This window comes from Armigeres subalbatus, chromosome 2 (genome assembly GCF_024139115.2).
Source record: "Armigeres subalbatus isolate Guangzhou_Male chromosome 2, GZ_Asu_2, whole genome shotgun sequence".
NCBI lineage: Eukaryota > Metazoa > Arthropoda > Insecta > Diptera > Culicidae > Armigeres > Armigeres subalbatus.
In genome coordinates, this window is record NC_085140.1 from 118,924,004 (window position 1) to 118,944,475 (window position 20,472).

The 20,472-nt window shown below is 35.9% G+C and overlaps 1 protein-coding gene and 1 long non-coding RNA gene across 2 annotated transcripts in view; one reads left to right on the plus strand and one right to left on the minus strand.

The window, feature by feature from the left end:
• The window catches only part of LOC134215016 (4-aminobutyrate aminotransferase, mitochondrial-like), a 94,579-nt gene that overhangs the window by 31,063 nt on the left and 43,044 nt on the right, over positions 1 to 20,472 (minus strand). The window lies entirely within an intron of this gene.
• On the plus strand, positions 18,018 to 19,390 carry LOC134215014 (uncharacterized). The gene is made up of 2 exons (XR_009979999.1): positions 18,018 to 18,061; positions 18,823 to 19,390. It is a non-coding gene; the product is annotated as an uncharacterized LOC134215014 (long non-coding RNA).

A 20,472-nucleotide genomic window follows, 5' to 3' on the forward strand; every position in this document is an offset into this window, starting at 1 on the left:
TACTTTTAGAAACCTGAGATATTGACCATAGCGCGATTGATTTGTAAATTAAGCGTTAGTACAATGGAGAACTCACTTACTTTCTCATATACAAAGTATACGTTAAGGCAAAAGATCACTCAAGAATTTATGATAGAAGGCTCGATACCCATAGTGTTATATATACCAATCGACTAAGCATTATCCTATTTGGTCCTTGCAATCGACACGGAATGCGGTCAGTTATTTGTTATTCACATTTGTCGGTTGGTCATTGCGTTAGAATAATAAAAAAACTTTGTTTTTGCCAATAAGGTCCCAATCCATTGAACAAAAAATTCAAATCGATCAAAATTTTTTAACACATACGACGTTAAAGGTATTTACCTCCAATATTTAACATTCCGTTACAATATGTGTTGGCTGTATATGCTGCCATGTGGCCCCGTTTGGTTGGTTTTATTGTTTCCATCGCGCACGTTGTGCATGGTCCTAGTTTCCATTCATAATTCAAACAAAGCACGAAATTACAAAAAGCATAACTTTTACGCGACAATGGCAACACTGTATTTGGCTAAGGTGTTTTTTATAAGATATTTTGTCGATTTATCTCGTATTGAATAAATTGACCTTTTCCGTCAACATTTTATTCGCTAATTGGCGCTTGATGTGAAGAAGAAGAAGCAGAAGATGATAATCGAAAAAATCTCCGGGAAACCATTGAAGAAATTTTAAACGCTTCTTAAAAATTCTAAAAGCAATTAATTAAAAACGTAAGCAGTGCGTTGGACTTTTCAAACTAATTTCGAAAACCAATATTTTTGACGTCTCTAAATATTTTAAAATTTGAAACAAAATTGAAAATGTGCTGTTTTCAAGATTGGCTAACATTTTGAACGATTTTGAACGAACATCGGTGAAATTTTCAGACCGGTTCACACGTGTAGCAGTTTTTCGGTTTTGTTTTCAATTTTGAAATATCTTGGCGGTCATATGGCTACCACTACTGCCTCATATACAGGAGGTCGTGGGTTCAATACCAGGTCCGTTCCATTCCTCTTCTTTGTATCTTTCCATATATTTCTCAATGTTCTGCTATCGCTAGAACTGGAAATGAGCTTTATCGTTCCACCCTCTACCCTATACACTTGACTAGGTTCTGAGTAACTGCTAGAATTCGAAATGAGCGAAAACTTTCGGCATCCAATTAGTTATAACCAGGCACGTTCACCAAGACGAACCTTGCCATTGAAACCATCAGATTCTAATAAAATGCCGCATGAACTCTGGAGTGCAAAGTGTTCCTCGACTTCAGTGGGCGAGTGATTGTATAATCAATTCCTTCCAACGTTGATGACTTTACCATTAATGGTACTGGATTGTTTGATATTATTCCACTGAAAAATTCACCCATTTTCTTGAAAAGTGACACTACCCATTTTAATGGTAGTGGCGTTTAAAAATGGTGATCAGTGAAAACAACTTCTTTCACACCATAATAAATAAAGTCATCTAACTGCATGCAAGCTGTGTATTATCAATTTAGAAATACTAGAGCTCCGGACTGTGCACATTGAGGAGAAGAAACAAATCGCCTTCTCTCCATTGTTCCCTGCAATTGATAAAATTAAGAGATCGATATTTGGTTTCTCAGGAGGGTGAAACGCCTGTCATCCGTAATAATGGCACTCTACCAACATCATTTTTGGTACCCAGTTTCTGGGTACCGCTCATTTGGTGGTTGGTTCATACGCAGTTAGTGCTAATTATCGGCAATCAACTTCGCCTGGCGAAAACATGCACAAGTTGAGGTACATCATTTGTGTTTGTATGGCTTTGTTTGAAAATAGTGGTCGATACTTCCGAGTTTTTGTTATCTTGAATTAAACGAAATTAAATCAATAATACTGCTTGATAGATTAATATGCGTATTAGCTTTCTCTCAGTCCCTGGATTTTCTTTCGGTAACGATGAAGTTAATCATCTTGAACACGTCAGTTTTCTTTCGACTCAAAAATCGAAAAGACATTGTTTAATTTCAAATTAAAAATAGATGAAAAGTGCTTCTACATTTTCGGTCTTTTTGACGTAAGGAATAATATGATTCAAACGACTAGCAAAACACCACTTGGGGCACTTGACTCAACCTTTGACAGTTAATATACGGGCCTGATGTTTTAGGCTGATGGTTCATTCGTTCTGAAATGTTGACAGACCTAATTTAAACTTTACCAGAATTTTTATAACATCAGTTCAAGTATCTTGAGCGATGCTATCGTTTCAACCATAAATGAGTAGGGCTTTAAGACCCAATTGCGATTATTCTGGTCAATCACGGAGTAGAGGCTCGAAACGCACGGTCACTAAGAACTCACGTTCAAGCTCAATTTTTAAAATAGTTGGGCCTCACAAAATAATGGGTTCCTCAGGAAAGTTGACCTAAATAAGCCAAAGAATCACTGAGACAATAAAACAAGATGCAATTTTGACGGGAAAGGTCAATTTAATAACAAGCAAAGGATTGACGTGCTTTTCTTGATGCGTAATAAACACGTCGTTTTATTTCGCAAATTGTCAAATTACCAATATCCTTAGAGCGAAACATAACCACGTCGCGATTCGCTGGTTGGGATTTTAATTGGGCTCCTGGTTGGGTCTGCCCAACTAAAAATAACGTCAGAATTCAATGCGGAAAACGGGCTTTGACTCTGGACACCATTTGTGATGTTCAAGTCGAAATACGTTTTAAATGGCTGTCAGTTGACCCAACTAAAAACCGACTTCGTTAATTGCGCGAGGTTGCGACCCACAACGAATCGCGACTGTATGCAAATTTCTGTTAAGTTTAGATTGGGTAAGTGGTAAGTTTAATTCAATAGATTCTTTTTTTTCCATTCAGGCGAGACATGATAATTTTTTTCTAGTTTCAATTAAAAATGATTTTTCCGAATTTGTGAAACCTTGTATTTTACTATTTTTCATCAAACGCATCAATTTTGTCATCATTGTAGATGATCTAAACATACTAACAACCCAAACGAATCGACAAGTACAATAATCTTTAAATTGGTCCACTCATTAGTGAGTTATAAATATTGCCCCAAACGAAATGCAAACTCATTTTATATAAATATTTATAAAAGATGATTACGTCGATTGCTGGTTGGGCCAACCTCGACCTAATTAACGAATTCGTTTTTTTAGGTCAACTGAGCATATTTAAACACGTGTATTTCGATTGATCATCACAAATGATGTCCAGACTCAAACCCGTTCTCCATGTTTCATGAATTCTGACGTATACCCTCAAAGGTTGCTTTTTAGTTGGGTCTGCCCCAACCAGCGAAACTACTAAAAGCTGATATTTAAATTCCAACCAGCGAATCGCGACTGTATTTATCTGATGCTGTTTTGTCGGTTTTGTAATAGAATTTACCAGATAAAGATTGTCGCTTCGTTCCTTTGTTCTGCTGTCCGAAACATGTGTTACTATCAAATCGTATATATTTTTCCCTTGACATTAGCCCCCTTCCTCCGCAAAAGATGTTCCGCACAGCGGACAATCTTTATTGACTCAATTTAATTCATGAAAAATATTACTAGGTCCTTTTGAAAAGTTAACTAGATTTTCGATTATCATCCCTCTGCTTCTTCTTCTTAATGCAACATCTAAGCGCCAATATATAGTAACTAAAATAATCACTAAAATATCTTTGTTTTGTCCGAGCAAGAATATCGTTTAAATTATATATGCCAATATTTTTTTAGCACCCCTAGTGCAGCTCACTTGGCTTGGCAGCAACAAACACAACAAACAACAACATCGACGGCATCAGTCAGCGTCAGCGCGACCTGCGCTTCCGTCGGATACGCTTTGCAACATATTGTCGGCGTAGCACCAACGGGCGATGACATACTCACGCGTGCGTGCGCGAACGCTCCAAAACGAATTTCTCTTGCTGATATTCTGCTTTACGAGTGTTTGGACGCACTCCGCATCGATCGACGCGTCAGTATGTCATTGCCCAGAATTCGGAAGTCGGACTTCCAGACCGAACTTTCTTCCGAAGTTTTATCTGTCAAACTAATGGATGCGTTGTTTAGCGCATCTTTGAAATCCAGCGCACTACTTCCGAAGTTGGGAAAGTTGCCTGTATCTGGAAAAATCCAACTTCGGTATAAAAAGCGGTATAAATTTATTCCGGATACACAATACCAACCCGCATACTACGCCAGAGTCAGCCAGCGACACACAACAAAACGATTCGAGACTCCGTCGTGTGCGGACGCGTTTGGAGGTCAGATGCAAATTTATTCGCATAGTTGCAAAAGTCTTATCAACTTGCAGCAGTTGTGTGCGGAAAAGTAAAACATGCGATAAAGCCGATTTCCATCCGGAAAAGGTCCAATTAGAACACGATAAAGCGAATTTTCCATCGAATGAAATTTTGTACACACACGCATACGAGCGCAAGAGAGACAAGGTTCGAATTTTCACCTGAGTGCTTAGTGTCGGTGAGACGGAAAGAAGGTGACGGTGTGTCGTTCTAACGACTCGAAAAATAGAAGGACGCTTCTGATTGGTGACCGATTTGACGGCGCTGGAGAAGATTTTAACTTTGTTCAAATGCCATAATTTTCGGTGCAAAGTGCAACAATTTGCGGAATTGCTAAAGTGACGAAGTTTTGAATTTTTAAGCTGGCGTTTTGGAGTGGTGGTTACAAGTAGAAAAAGTGACCGAGCGCAGCTCTGTTGACAAGATGGCGACGGCTGTGAGGCCAATCAGCGTCGAGCTTCTGTCGCTCGGGCACAGGATGATGATTTTCATACGTTTCGCGTCATCGTTCAGCAGCAGCAGCAAAATTTAGTGCGTCCTCGTCGCGGAAGGAAGAACAAAACCCAAAGAACAAGTGAGGAAGAGTGTGTGCAGATTTTGGGCTCACTTGAAAAATCAGAACCAAATTGGTCCGAGAATATCTCCCTGACATGTGTCAGGTGAAAATTGGTGAAAGTTGGATTAAAAGTGCAAGGTGGTCGCTGAAGTCGAACGAAAATTCGGTAAGTCGCTACTGCAGAGTCAAAATGGTTGCCAGCAGGCGATTTTTCTTGCTTCATGCTGTGGAAATTTTTCCTTTTGCTGCTGCTACGGTGTCCTCTCCCCCGACAGGAAAATCAAAGCGTTTCTGGACGCGTCGCGACGGCGCCTGCTGGCACAACAGCATGAAAAACAAAACAAATCGAGTTCTGGAGAGACACAATCGAAACATAACCTTTTCCCTTCCCGTGGGGGTGGTGGCAAGACGATTCCTTTATTTCCCGACCTACTACTGCGTTGCGTTATCAGAGGAAAATTTATGGCGATGGGAGGAAGGCACTTTTCCAGAATGCACAAATTGCACTGGTCTCCCTCTCTCCCCTTTCGAGGCGGAAAAGATGCATTTCGATGATGCTTTCGATCGGATGGTTTCTCAACAAAGAAAAGTGTACATACCTAATTTTACTAATATTTTGAAACGGATATTTTGACCGATTGTTTGTCGATTATGATAATTTTGCTCCTAATCAATATTCACAGCAATATCAAATTATGCGATTTTTATGACTTTGAGCTAGTTCATCAATTGTTTCAATTATTGCATTGCAATTGGAAATTTGACGTTCTTGTTGATTCATATCTTCTAGCCAGTTGTAGGATGTGTATGCGATTTTATAATAAACAGAAAACTAATCTTGGTAGGTATGTTAAAATGTAGTTATAATTTGTTCATCTAGGTATAATCGTAAATCTATTATAAATCGTTTTATGTAATTTGGTAATCTTCTCATAATAACAGAATCCAGTTAAGATGAGTATATTTGTCGCAGCTTATAAACAGTTTTACTATAGTTACTATATAGTACTATAGAGTCTAAAGCAGCCATAGCATCACTTACAAAAATAAAATGTTCAGTACCTATTTAAATTAATTTGATCTTATCGAAAAAGTAGCATAAAAGGTTTGTTGTTCAAAGTCAGTAAATGGCTAGAAGTTCATAGAAATGGCTAAACTGAAGAAGTTCTTCACGGGTGTCTCTGCACCTGACTTACTAATTCCGCGATTTTGCTACCGTGGATTTTATCCAAATTGATGAACATAGAGTACTGTCATCATCACATCACATTATTTGGTGAAATACACAAATATATATCAGAAAATGTTAGCAAATTATTATTGTGGGTATTTGTGACGTAAATTAGGCGCTAAAAATGTAATGTAAACGACCAGCAAATTCATCCGCTAAACGCAATTAAGTTTATTTCCAAGTCTTGTAACTTGATTTTTAAAATGATATTTACTTCCTATATCTCATTGAGCCAGTTTACAGCTATAAAAATGAGCTGGGTACTGAAATTGTATTAAATTTCTTGTTTTGCATTTTTATTGATAAACACAATTGTCGCTGTATGATATCTTCCGCCAGTAGGGCTTAATACCGTGACTAGGCTATACCGTGAAGTTGATACTCAGAAAAATAAAGCATAACCATCACATTGAATACAGAGACAACTAGACAATATCGTATGGTATTGAAACATTCATGATATCACTGACATTTTATGAATTTACTAGGAAGCATCATTCAGATGAATTACATTGCAATTTGTATATTCCAATACTTTCAAAGAAAAACTTCTGTTGGAAGACTTGAAGATGGTTTACATCTAATGAAATACAAATTTGTATTGTGTCGCTCAGCACATACCGTCAAGTCGCCATTCACCCATTAGTGAATTTGGCAATCTTAGAGCTCCAAATAATAATTTCAATTGAAAATTATATGCGAACACCCTTCACGAACCTAAATAATTGTGTTCATTCAGATGGAAATCAGAAACTACGCTTTTGGCAAATAGATGGATGTAGATAATTTCTCAGTGATATATATGGGTATCCTTCGCCGTGTAGGCACATTCACCGTGTGGTGAGATCCTATTCACGTGCATAAAATTTTTCCTTAAATATATTAAAATATGAATCAAAACATTGATTTTAAAATGTTATTCTGTTTTCATTTAGTTAAGCATAAACATGTGAAGTTTATGTGTTTAGTGTAACACAGAGGACATTAATCAATCAAAACAAATTATATTGCAGATGCAAGTATAGTTCATTATTTGTACTCTTATGACCAACAATCATTCCCCGGAAAACCATTGCTTCTGCTCAACCTGTACAAAATTAATAGCGGTCATCTCATTACTAGATTGATTTGAGTGGGAATGGACACGTTATTTTCTGGGATCGACAGTGCATTTTATTTCTGGGAGATATGTAGTGTTACCAACATTTTCGGCTTAATTTAAAATCAAAATACAAATCGGACACTTCAATTGCATGAACATTAAGAGTTAAAGACAATAAAACATTCACTTTTCTACTGATATTAGTGAGCTTAGATTATACTTGATGGCCGATGAAAAGGTGGAACCAGACAGCCGCGGGATGTAAACAAACTCTAACGTCAAAACAGCTTGTTGGAACAGTTATATTTCACAGTATTACTCGGAAGGATTCTTTCGAACTTCTTAATGGTGGTGCTGATGAGGAAATAAAGTATTTTTCAATATTTTGTAAACATAATAAAAATTACTTTAAGACCCTACGGTAATGGTCACCCGTGAATGGCGACCTGATACAATGCCCAATATCATTTAAGGATATTTGACACAGACGTAAAATATTTTTCCTGTACGTTTCCTTTTGAAATGAAGGTAGAGTATTTTTCATCTGAATACAAATCTCCCATTGTCTTCAAATCTACTTAGACACTCGATTGAATATCATCCTATCTAAAACCTAAAGAAATGTCACGGCTAGCGAGTCACTTTTGTGACTTGGTCACCTTTGAGTCTATTCACTAAAAGTCACTATTTCATCCAAAAGTCACTAAAGTCACTATTTTTCGGAAAATTGTCACTAAAGTCCAGTACTGTAAAGGTCGATGATCGTCATAAGACAGGTTAAAGCGCCTTTTTCTATTTCAGGCGACAGATAGAAAGAATCATGCAATTCTTTTATCAATATCGCAGAAGGCAGTCAGAAAAGGAGTTGCTTTATTTTTAAATTACAATTTCTAAACTATTTTAATAGATATATAAAGTATAGTATTTATCAGTAAAATAATTTTGTTCATTTAATTCACTGAGTTGAAAATGGTAATAAACACAAAAATAAAGCAGATATTGATTTCATGCCCTGTCACGGATAAATATTTTTGAGATTTTGTAGCATGTCATTCATCCTTCATGTTTCTATAGATATTGAATGGGGCAGATATGTAAACATGCGTGACATCTCTCATTGAAAATGAGAAATTCAGTACATATAAAGTCACTATTTTTGAATTACCTGTTGAAAAAGTTCAAAATAAAATCATTGTACTATTATTATCAACCTCAAATGTGAATCTGGTAAAATATATAAAATTTGAGAAATATACACCAACGAAGTTCCAAGTGTGTTGTAATCGTGAGGTTATTTCGATCTCATGTCAACCATGATCTTCACGAATGGAATTTGTTAAATGCGAAATTAACCTCAAGTAAAAGTACAGAATTGAAACCAGAACCACGTCTGTTGGTAAGCGTTGATACCATCCGGTGACAAAGACAGTGAACACCTCAGTTTCATCACATGACAAAGAATATTTTTGATGTTCACAACGTCAGGGAGAATAATAGGGGTAGATGATGGTTATTAAATCGTTTATGATTGTTAAAATCACTTGCGACCCTTCGAGATGAAGTCTCAATAAAAAAAATGTAGAGGCAGTTATGTCAGAAGTAATTCTAGCACAAATTGGATTCAAACTTCGATTGGAAATTATTTCAAAATAAGCCCTTCCGTTTTTGCACGACGATTTGTGTTGCCAAATGGAATGTTACAAAACGGAAAAATTTCATACAAAATTTCATTTTTTTTGTTTTCATGATTGATTCTAAATATTTAGTTCTCAAGTATGTGGAGTGGTTTATAGTGCACGTGCATCATAATTGACATTTTTCCGGTATTAGCTTCATAACTCTAGAATTAGTTCAAACAGATTTGAAAAAGTCAGAATGGTAATCAAACGATACAATACACTAGCCAAGTTCATAATAATTAATAAACAAATAATAATAGAAATTAACAATAGCGTCGGCACGTCCTTCTAAAATTTGTGGAAATGTTTCATTGTATAGTCGGATTCGCTGGTTGGATTATACTTGGGATCACTTTTCAGTTGGGCCTCCGCTGGTTGGGTTCATGGCCCAAATAAAAGCAACCAGCGTAAATAATGTAAATACGGAAAACGGGATTGGGGATCATTGACATCATTTATGATGTTCTAGTTGAAAATACACGTGTTCAAATGGCTGCTCAGTGACCCAACTAAAACGCAATTTGTAGTTGGGCTCGAGGTCGTGCCCAACCAGTGAATCGGACTGTAGTTCATTGAAGTGCGACTTCAATCTGACATCTCATATAAATTTTAGTCCACCAAAAATGCTGATACAAATATCAATTCACTATATAAATCAAATAGCGATCCGACGGATACAGATGACTAAATGCTGCAAATTTCGAACCTTATATAATGGATTTTGATGGAGAGAACTTTCTGTGGTCGGTGTGTGATTAGAGTAAAAGTTCTTCACAACTTTCAGCTGACATTATGGAAAAAATGAACGCAAGGCATAAGACATTCCATTATTTTAGAAATGGTAATAGAAATCTGCATTCTGCAAGGTCAAGAGTATCCAAATTGTGTAAAACAAAATCTTTGACTAGTGGTCTCCTAACACTCCAAGCCAGGAATATTTCAGGCGGCGATGATTGATCCATGAGCACAATGCACCTCGCAATTCAGGTGACAGTGTATACAGAGTGGAAACTAGAAGACCGTTTGCGACACCTCTGACATTCGACAGCAGTCAACCATAGACAAACTGAATGCTCACTGTAGGCATCGACTCAAGTTCTCCATGCACAGGCTGGTAAGGACCAAGCCACTCAAAATAGTGACTTTGTGACTAAAGCTGACGAAAAAGCGACCAAATAGTGACTTCCAGTTGCAGAAAAGTACCAAATAGTGATTTCCAATTTCAGTTGCAGATCTGATGAGACGAATCAAGCGTTTTGGGTCGAAAGAGAATTTTTTCCGTAATTTGTGGAAAACATCTTCACTCACCACGCTAATCTATATCTACTCGGTATTGTAAAATAGTTTTGCCCTCTTTTCACCCCACGGAAATTTACTCAATATCAGTCAAGATGGTTACCAAAACAATGAGTAGTCTTGCAAGCAAATCAAATTTTTACGCCGCTGGAAGTGAGCAAAATATGGTTATCGCTCATAACACCTGTTTTTCTTTCCTGAAATGATTTCGCTTTTAAAAGGACTAAGTAACATTTTTTCATGATTTAATTTGAATACTGCAATCATGCTTTCATGTTGTTATGTTGATTGCGCTATCAAATTAATTCATGAGAAAAAATATTATAGGTCCTTTGAAAGTGTAAGCAATTCTCGGCTGAAAATCATGTGAGACCTCTTTCTCTTGAGTATTGAAAATAACGATCATTGGATTAGTGAACACCTGCTTTAGAAAGATGAAAGAATTCTACGATAGCGATAGACTTGATCTCCTGTCTATGATAACTTCTCAATAATTTTTTAGAGGAACCCAGTTCAAAAAATGAGAAATAAATTATATTTTCTTGAATTTTTTAGACAATTTTTATATAGATGACTACCGCACCATACCAGGGACAATGTTATGAAACTAAGATGAACCTCCTATCTGTTTCACAGGTTTTTACCCAATCACTTCCAGGAAATCATGCGATCAAAATATTCTATCGGTGGGAATTGAGGAAAAATGGTTTAAGATTTTACAGGCGTGACATAAGGTTAATATGCATTACGTTAATAAATGTCACTTTGATCTGTTAAATAATACTAGCCCGCGTGTATTTGGTAAGCCATTTTGTTAGATTTAATTGACATTTGAAAACTCATAATATCTATTAGTACTTTCACTGAATGAATTTTGTATTTTAATTGTGAAAATATGAAAGAGCAGATTTTTGTTTGTGTGAGAATCTCGTGTGGTGGAATGTTGGCATTTTGTCAATGAAGAAACATTCAGCATATTTATGGATTTGTGCTGTTAAAAAATGATAGCTGGGTCATTATTGGGAAGTTGTTCAAATTTTGCGTGGGCACTAAACATCTTTAGGAGGAACAAAACAGTAAATAATAGAGTAAATATTGTATCACAAAAAATAACTCGTCACATAACGATCATTTCTGAGGATCTATTATTGAATGGTATAACAATACTACTTTAGTTCTTGGTAAAACAGTGGAGAAGCATGTCTTCCAAGGGTCAATTCTCCCACCTTCCCTACTGTATAAAGATTGGTTTTAAAAAATATAGAATCGACAGGTCACCTGCTTGCATGACTGTATAACCAATTTATAAATTGTAACGTAAAACACCTTCAATTAGCTACTGATGAAATGCCAATAAGAGCAGCGAGTTAAATGGCTGACGAAGTTTCAAAGCGATCATTTCCTCGGATCCGTAATTTCATTTCTGCCATGAAGAAATTATCATCCGATGGATACATAAGTTTATAAAAAATCTTCAATAGTTTCAAAATAGTTGAAAATAGTGACTTTTTGCGAAAAAGACTTTAGTGACTTGAGGTCGAAAAAGAGACTTTGTTAACTAGGCTGAAAAAGTGACCAAGTCACTAAAAGTGACCCGCTACCAGGCCTGTCCATGCACACTTTCATTATTATAACTTTGAAAGATGGAAGAATCCACATCAGACTGAAGAGGGAAAGGCTTACTATCGAAATGTTAAAAAGCGGTTGCTGAATCAAAACATTATGCAATTGACACATCAGGAAACTGGAAAAGCCCAGTGTTCTGATATTAATATTAGACAAATTTCAATTTGAACACAATGAATACTTTGAAATAAATTAGTGCTTATTGTCTATACGTGACAGCAGAAAGAATGATAAAATGATAAAATGACAGTTTTCGACTGAAATCAGAAAAGAGGCACATAATGAGCATATCGACAGTTTTATAAGCGCATATAGAAAATCGCACTAGCAATTTAATCTACTGGGGTTGCTTGCTCCTGGATCATTATGAAGTACTCAGTTTGCTGTGATGTAAACAAGCGGGCTTCCTGATAGGTGTGTAGTACAACGGTGTGAGTCAGTATCAGTGAGAATGCCAAAATACGACATTCTACGGTGGGCTGGTTAGATTGGGGGTGTAGAATAGGCACATGGAAAACGTGAATGAAAAGAGCAGAAAGTTTCAATAGAAATTGTTTTGACAGAGTGGTGATAGAGTGGTGATTTTTTTTCAGTGAAAGTGATTACTATTCATTACAGAGCATAATACCTATTTAATGATATTCACTTTTGTTTTGCTTTATCCTCTAACATATTAATAAAATTGAAACTCTAAAAATAATAAAAACATTTTTTGAAAGTTTACAAAATGGGAAAATGTTGCAAAAACGGTTTGCCAAATCGGGAAAAAACGGTGTACAAAATCGGATGGGACTGTATTTTATTTTATAAAAGATTCGTTTGTAACAATTAAGAATAGATACCCCAAAAAGCAGTAGCTAGTTAATGAATTGATAGGATTTTTTCTGAAATAAAACAAAAAAATGGATTTAAAGATTTTTTCAAATAATCAAAGATTATTTGACCATCAATTTTCAATTAACTTTAATACTTAAGTCTCTGCCGTTTTAGATATTGAAGTTTATTAGAATTTCTGGTTCCAAAAGAAACCATTATTTTATTTGAATTAAACTTTTCTCAGAATACCACGTCGAGCTCAAATTCTCGAAAACTTTATTATTAAACCATTGTTTAATAACGTAAAATCGTATTTTTAAATTTCATTATTTCAAATATTTACTCGATTTACAAACCGATCCAAAGATTTATAAGCTTTGTAAGTCCAAATAATTACCGTTCAGGGATCAAATGATCATTTCCAATCATTCTTGGCTGATATGGCAAAACTTCGCATCATATTAAACAACAAATGGTTGTGTTATCAACATAATTTTAACACTTTATAGCTCACTATCGTTTCCGTGACGCCGGGTGGAGAATTTGACTTACTTATGCGGGTACCGAGCTGCTTTTGACCTGGGGCTACTTTGGATTTTGATTTTTTGAAAAATTAAAACGGAAAAATACCAAATTTGAAACAGAAAGATTGCCATCACTATCAACACAGTCGTTGATAATGTAACAATTTTATAGTAATTTCGTTATAATTTTGTTTTAAATGTCCAGTAGCCCTAGTTTGTCGACGGTATCATGGACATTCCCAATCAATAAGCACTATATTTCGCCAAATCAGCCATACAGTTGCACTTATGCTAATTTGAACAGTCGTAGTGGCCATTGCTATGGCGAATATATAGTGCTTATGGATACTTTGCTAGCCCTGACTGATCAAGGAATACCATCCTCAACTCTGTGTACTTATGAGAGTTGCTACTCTTGCTTTCATCCTCTCCCTCCTATGATGTGGATGGGCGTATCCAGCAGTATCCTCATGATTTGTTGCTTATGCCTTTTATGATTCCTGATAGCATTCTGGAGTAGATTATGAAAATATACAGCAATCTACGAATTATAGCTCCATACCGGTTCATAACTTCATGCAAAAGTCACTATTTGGTCACTTTTTACTTGAAAGTCACTATTTGGTCATCTGTTTCGTCATCGTTAGTCACTAAAATCACTATTTTGAACGGAATTCATCGCTACCAGCCCTGAATATGAAGTAAATTATTTGAGAGAATTAATAAACGCTTTTAAATCGTCAATATTGAGAAATTACTAACTTTAGGAAATGATTCTTTTCCCAGCTAGGTATCTGTGTAAAATAGTAAATTTTATGACGTTTTTTTTTTAGTATGATGCTCAACAATTTAATTGATTTGTAAATGATTCAATTTACATTTTTTACATGCTCTGCTCATCATTTGAGCTTGTTTGATAGGTTTGAGTCTTCTTCGGAATATGGTATTAGGACATTATGTCATGTCAGAATACTATTTTTTATGAGTTGAAGTACAAAACATATTTTTCCTTCAAATGTATTAATATTCAGTTAAGAATTGACATAGTTTCAAATTGGTGCAATTAGAATTTTATATAGCAATTTATTGGTATTAACTTCACGGTTAGACGTATCTCAGATAGAGAAAGGAGAAACGTTACATTTTGAATACAAAGTTTAACTTATAGTGGGTCTGTGGGTTTATAGGCACAGCTATACAGACATACAGACCAATACAACTCTGAGTCGCCATCAAGCAGAAGGATCAGAAAAAACTTTATAATCTGATTTGATTATTATTAATTTGAAAATAAGAAAATCCATAAGTGATGGTTGTTAAAATTATCCCCAATCAGTTATATAAACAATATAATCTATAAACAATTTTTTAATCAAATACTATTATCGAAATTCTTACGATGAATTTTCTTGATATTCCATAAACAACACTTTTATTGCTATTTTGAGTGAACGTCTAGAACCATTTGCACCATAGTTGTTTTTAGTCCTTTGTTTGGCACCTTCAACTACCATGCTGAGCGTTTGTTTTGGTTTTGGCGTCTTTTGTGTTTGCTGATACTTTAAGTTGTACTGTTATTAATATTTCGCATAGTAGAACTGTTCAGCTAACAAATCTAAAACCGACTGAATTCAATTTGTCCGAACAAGCTTTGCAGACGGCCGAGGTAATGCGAGTAAACTAGCGCATTAGAGAACGCCAGTTCAAACCTGCTGGCGTTTTTGTTTTAGCTGAAATTTTGTGAACTTTGATTCAATTAATTAATTTTACGAACTGCATCTATAGCATGTTTTTGGCAATGAGATAAGTTTCTGCTTCAACAATTGAATTAAATTAGTCATAGAAAACTTGAACCAATTTTTCCGTTGCATTGTTGCTTTAAATCAGTCATATATTTCACTCGAATTTTTACCTCCTTTAACATTTAAACAATATAATCATCGATGCTGTTCATGAAGTTTTATCTCAAAATCTCAATTTGATGATATACATTTCAAAAATGGTAAATTTGATCTGCCGGAAAACTTTAGGCAAAACACCTTTCAGCTGGCAGATTCGCGTCGCGAATCACCATTCTGGTTAGGGCGCTGGAGACGCTTAGTACATTGTCAACTTTTCACCTACTTTTAACTCCTAAACTGTTATTGGAAAAAATTTACTGTAATGGAAAATGGTATTTAAATTTTTTTCATTATTTTACTTTCTTGCTTTTTCTAATTACTAAAGATTCATAAGCTTTGTGAGTTCAAAATTATCTGTCTTGAATCAATTAGGGAAAGAGGCTTTGGCAGTTTTGTTATTGTCAGGGGTTTTGTGACCAAATTTTATGAAATTTGCCACAATATTCTTTGATAGCAAAAGATTTGGCCAAATTTGAGCATAATGATCATAAAAACCCCTGCCAATAATAGAACAAAACCAACTAACATATTCCCCTAGTGATTCAATACCATTGTTTGTGATTTCATGAAAAATTTCGAGAACCATAAACATTATTACTACAATGTATAGGAATTGCTTCAAATCATTGCTGAAATTATAAACTTGTAACACTACCTGTTTCCGTGACACCGGACATATATTTTGTAGTGTGACTAATACTTTATCATGGCCACATTGCTTTGGATGGACCAACGAATACCTTCTCATCATCCAACTCCGTGGTACCTACTGAGGTGTCAACTGTCAGTGGCCTCTCGTTAAGTAACTTCATCAACACTTCCTTCCTCCCTAGTTACGGCGAAGAAGGGCGAGGAGTAGTAATCCTGCTTTGTTATTTTGTTTAAGACTGGATTCAAGGACCACTCCTTCTGATTTCTGATAGCATTTAGATAAGGATCTCAAAGTAAAACATGAGTATCACTAGTGTCCAATCTACGAATTACTGTGCCAATCGCTTTAATGTATGCCAGGGAACAAGCAGACAGTGCCGTCGACAAATGAAATTAATCAATTAACTCTAGTCTTGAGAAAGGCTGTTTGAAGAGAGCTCCACGGCAAGAAAAATCACGGTTTCACTTTAACTGACTAGGTGTTGATCGATTGAATGTTACAAACTGAATAAAATGAAATAGGAAAGCACACTTGTTATATACTAAAATTTTGCATCGGATGATTAAAGTCTCATTTTCTGATGATGGGGCTAGCTTCAGATGCTAACAGATAACTGTTGGTCGATCGATGACAGATGCAAACCAAACAAACGACAGTTTGTGTAAAAAGAGCGTAGAAGAATTTTCTAAATCTGTTAAACGATGAATTTCACGAATAAGCGCGAACAAATGCCACTTGGCCACTACAGTTCGGGCTGAACAAATTTGACGTTTGGAAAGGGCATGGCTTAAATAATCATTTAGAATCAGACCAATAATGCCGCTTGGTCGAACAGATCGTATGGCCAAAATGTTGGGCAATTAATAGTGAATGTAAAAAGTGTGTAGCGAATAATGATAATTAGGTCAGAAATGGGAGTGATAAAGAGGAGGTAGGAAAAGAAATAAAGAAAGTGGATGTTTCACTTCTCATTCCTCATTTCGCATTCTTAATGTGGAAAGTTAGGAAGAGAAGTAAGAAGTAAGAAATTACTGTGAGAAGTGAGATGTCTCACTTCTCAAAAAAGTGAAAAATGAGAAGAAGAGGATGATTCCTTTGCACTTCTCGGAGACTTTCAAATCCTGTATTAACATTTTGATCAAGCGAGAAAATGGCGAGAGTTTTCAATTCATTTTTATTCCTATTTAGAAACTAATCATTTTATTGCAATTGAATACACCTCAACGATATACATAGAAAGGTTCATCGTCACTGTATTCTGAAATCTGCACGTGCTGAACATGCTAGTTATTTGATAAAAATATTTGATTCTTGTTTCAACAGATAATCACACGTCGTTTGATACGTCAGACATGGCTGAGATCATGCACTTTCGTCGAAAGTATACACTGCTCACGACATGTCATTGTTGATACGTCGAAATGTTACGCTCAAGTTGATGAACGATTTCCGCACATGCGACAAAAATTCCTACTTACAACAGACGTAACAACATACTTTGCTGTAGAAAACAACATAAAATGTTTTTCTTAAAAGAAAATCAGAATATTTCAGCAACATGCTAATTTTGAAATAGTGATGAAAAAGTACAAGCAGACGACGTTTAAACTATTTAGTTGTTCGAAAAAACTTTGTAAAAGCTACATTTTCTGCTAAGCGGTGTATGTGCAATATTTTCACAATGATGTTACACGTTTTGCAAAAAAATTGATTTACATTTTTAAATACACATTTTCATGTAGCTTTGAAGATATACATTTTATGGAATGAGATTTGACCATATGCTGTGAAAACGAGGTTTGTTTACAATTTGCGACATACGCCGTTTTGAAAAAAAGTACCCGACTTCTTTTGTTAGGCCTCATTTCATCCTGTAAGAAGTGAGTTAAGTGTAATACGTCTCACTTCTCACTTTTTCTCACTTCATTTGTCTACTTCTTATATCGTTTTGTTTTCAGGGTGTAGCTTACATCGTGCTACACTTTTGCTAACGTTTTGCGGTCACGTAGTTTTACACGCAGTGTACAGAAAAATGAGTGTGCTGTGTTGTCAAGTTCTCACGTTGTTATTGTTTTCTTTATGGTATCCAAACAGTATCCACTTTACACTAAACCTAACTAGCACAAAACGTTCGTTTTGTTTGCAAAATGCTGCACTAAACGGTGTCGCTAACACTCAAAACGCAAAAACGCATTAGATTTTATATTTCAGTTTTAACAAATCTGGGCAGGTCCAATCCCCAACAATAAGTGCTCAGTTCTACTATGATGGTGTTAATCCAGTAATCAGATTGTCAGCTTTACAATTTCATTATTTTACAGTTACTACACATGACACCCCGAGAATCGCAGTTCTACGAAGAGTAAGTATGAATATCACGAACACGAGTTTATCAGTTTACGTTATTCTTCTTTCGTTTGTAATTTTCGATACAATAGTTGAAGAGATTGTACTGATTTATAATATAATTATACATAAAGGTAGAAACCCAAAATACGAAAAGTTTATCTTCTAGTTACATTTTTGTGTCGCTGGTGACCTCGTGTACTTATGCTCACTGCCGCCAACTCGTTCCCAACAGAGAAATTTCAAGACGTTGTGTGGCGGTGAATTCTACTTACTTTGTATATTCGGTTGCATATTATTCGTCGTCATACCATGTTTACCACCTATGAACAGTGTTGAGAAATGTTGTTGCGGTTTCATGGGACTAAACGTGCTGAAAAAGATTTTCAAAAATTCTTTACAATTCGGGATTTTTTCATGAACTTGAAGCGCTTGAAGGGTCCTATAATTTTGTCTATTACATCATTGTTCTGAATAAAAAGTGAGAAACGTGAGAGCGAAACTGCATAAATGTCACAAAACGTCGTGACAACTAACTCCATTTGACATTAATTCAGCTCTCACGCCACTGGAATGTAGTTCACCATCAACTTAGCAACATTAGCGAACCTGGTGGTGAAAGGCAAGCTTTACTGAACTCGCTCGCTTGTTCGCGGTGCCCCATATTTGAACACAATGCAAACTCGTCTGTTACAATCCTATAGTGAAATAAATGAATTTCTCTATTTTCCTTTCTCTCTGTTTCTCTTCCACCCAATGGATTGCTACATCACACAGCATACGGCAGGAGATTCTAAGGTTCGACTTCTCGGACGACCACTGAAAGATCACAGCCCTGGCGATCGCAAATGGGGGCACAGATGGGCCCTATACCTGCCTACCTGGTGGAGTCTGTTTCGGAGCAGTGATTATTTCGGTGGGAATTATTCCTATGCTCCCCCCTTCCCTATAAAGTGTTTTATGATTGTTGACCAACAGTTACGAATTGTTTTGTTTATGCTTGTGTGTGTGGATGTGCGTGTTTGTTGTGTGTAGGTGCGCTGGTGAGTGTGTGACAAGTGCGAAAGGTGATATCGTATAATTTTGACCATTTTGTTGCTGCACTACACCGCGTACGTTTACATTTTTATAAATCTGTATGACAATTGTTTAGTTTTCCTAATTTTGCTTGCTAATTCTACCTCTTTACAAACTCGTGGTAATTATATAAGAAGAGAAGTAGTAGACGTGGTTGACTTCATTCGACCATTGAGTGCGTTCTGAGTGAACATAATTTACAGTAACAAGGAAGGAACAATAGTGAGTTTGGATTCCTATAAGTGGCTCAATAAACCATGCATCTAAATTCGTGTACATTTTTCATTGCGAGGCAAGCAACTACTGGATATAAGGACTGCAGAGCTTTGTTAAGTTTATCCTAGTTTTATTTATTTATTCAGTCAAGTGTGAATGGCTTGGTAACTTGAGGGGCTCGAGAGATGCGAAATCAAACGAACACGTATTTCGTTGCACAGCTTTTAGGTTTGTTTTATCTTCTCAAAAATGATTACATATTCCTTTTGCATGGGAGAATAAAAAAAAAGTTGATTTCGTATTATGACAGATGTAATTTAGCGCCCTCGGCAATGCTATTTGATAAAAAAACACATAAAGTACACTGTTGTACATATAAGTTAGCACTTTTGAGATTATGATTGTAAATATTTGGCTAAGATTTGACCCAGAAACTGTGTCTGGGAAAACGAGTCCTTACGAACCTGTGAAAATCGATAGGAATAAGGCACAGTAAGAGATAACAAAATTCCATCATCATGAAACGCATAAGAACTGATTGAGAACCACTATAGTAATGGAAAATGAGATCGAGAGAAAGAGACCGAGTGAGAGAGAAATATGGACAGGATCTTCCAGTGCAATGGAAATAAAACTATTAGGCATTATAGTGTGTAGCGTCAGAACGCATTTATGCATACGAAGTTTATAGCTAACAATCAACCATCAACAATTGTAACACCTCGAAACAGGACTGCAACTTTGGTTTGCTTCGCGCAATGACGATGCCAAAATCTCCTGAGAACGATGGTTTACTACAACTGGCATAGAATAAAGGGTGGCCAAAGGGCAACTTGAACGAAATGAAAGTTTGTCTATGTTAATCCGCGACCAGGGATAAGCGAGGAAAAAAAAAGAAAGAAAACTATATAGGTCTTATAAAATTAAAACCATGAGTCTTTTCGTATGTTATATCACACATCCATTGCTTTTCAATGTTGTTGTATCTTTCCTCCTTTCTCATACATATTGGGGGTTAGAATGGGTCATCGCTCTCACCGATAGTCTGGAGGTCGGATAACGAAATCGTTCTTATAACTTAGTCTACTTGCCCTCAGATACATTTAATATTTTACAAGCATTCTAAAGTTGAAA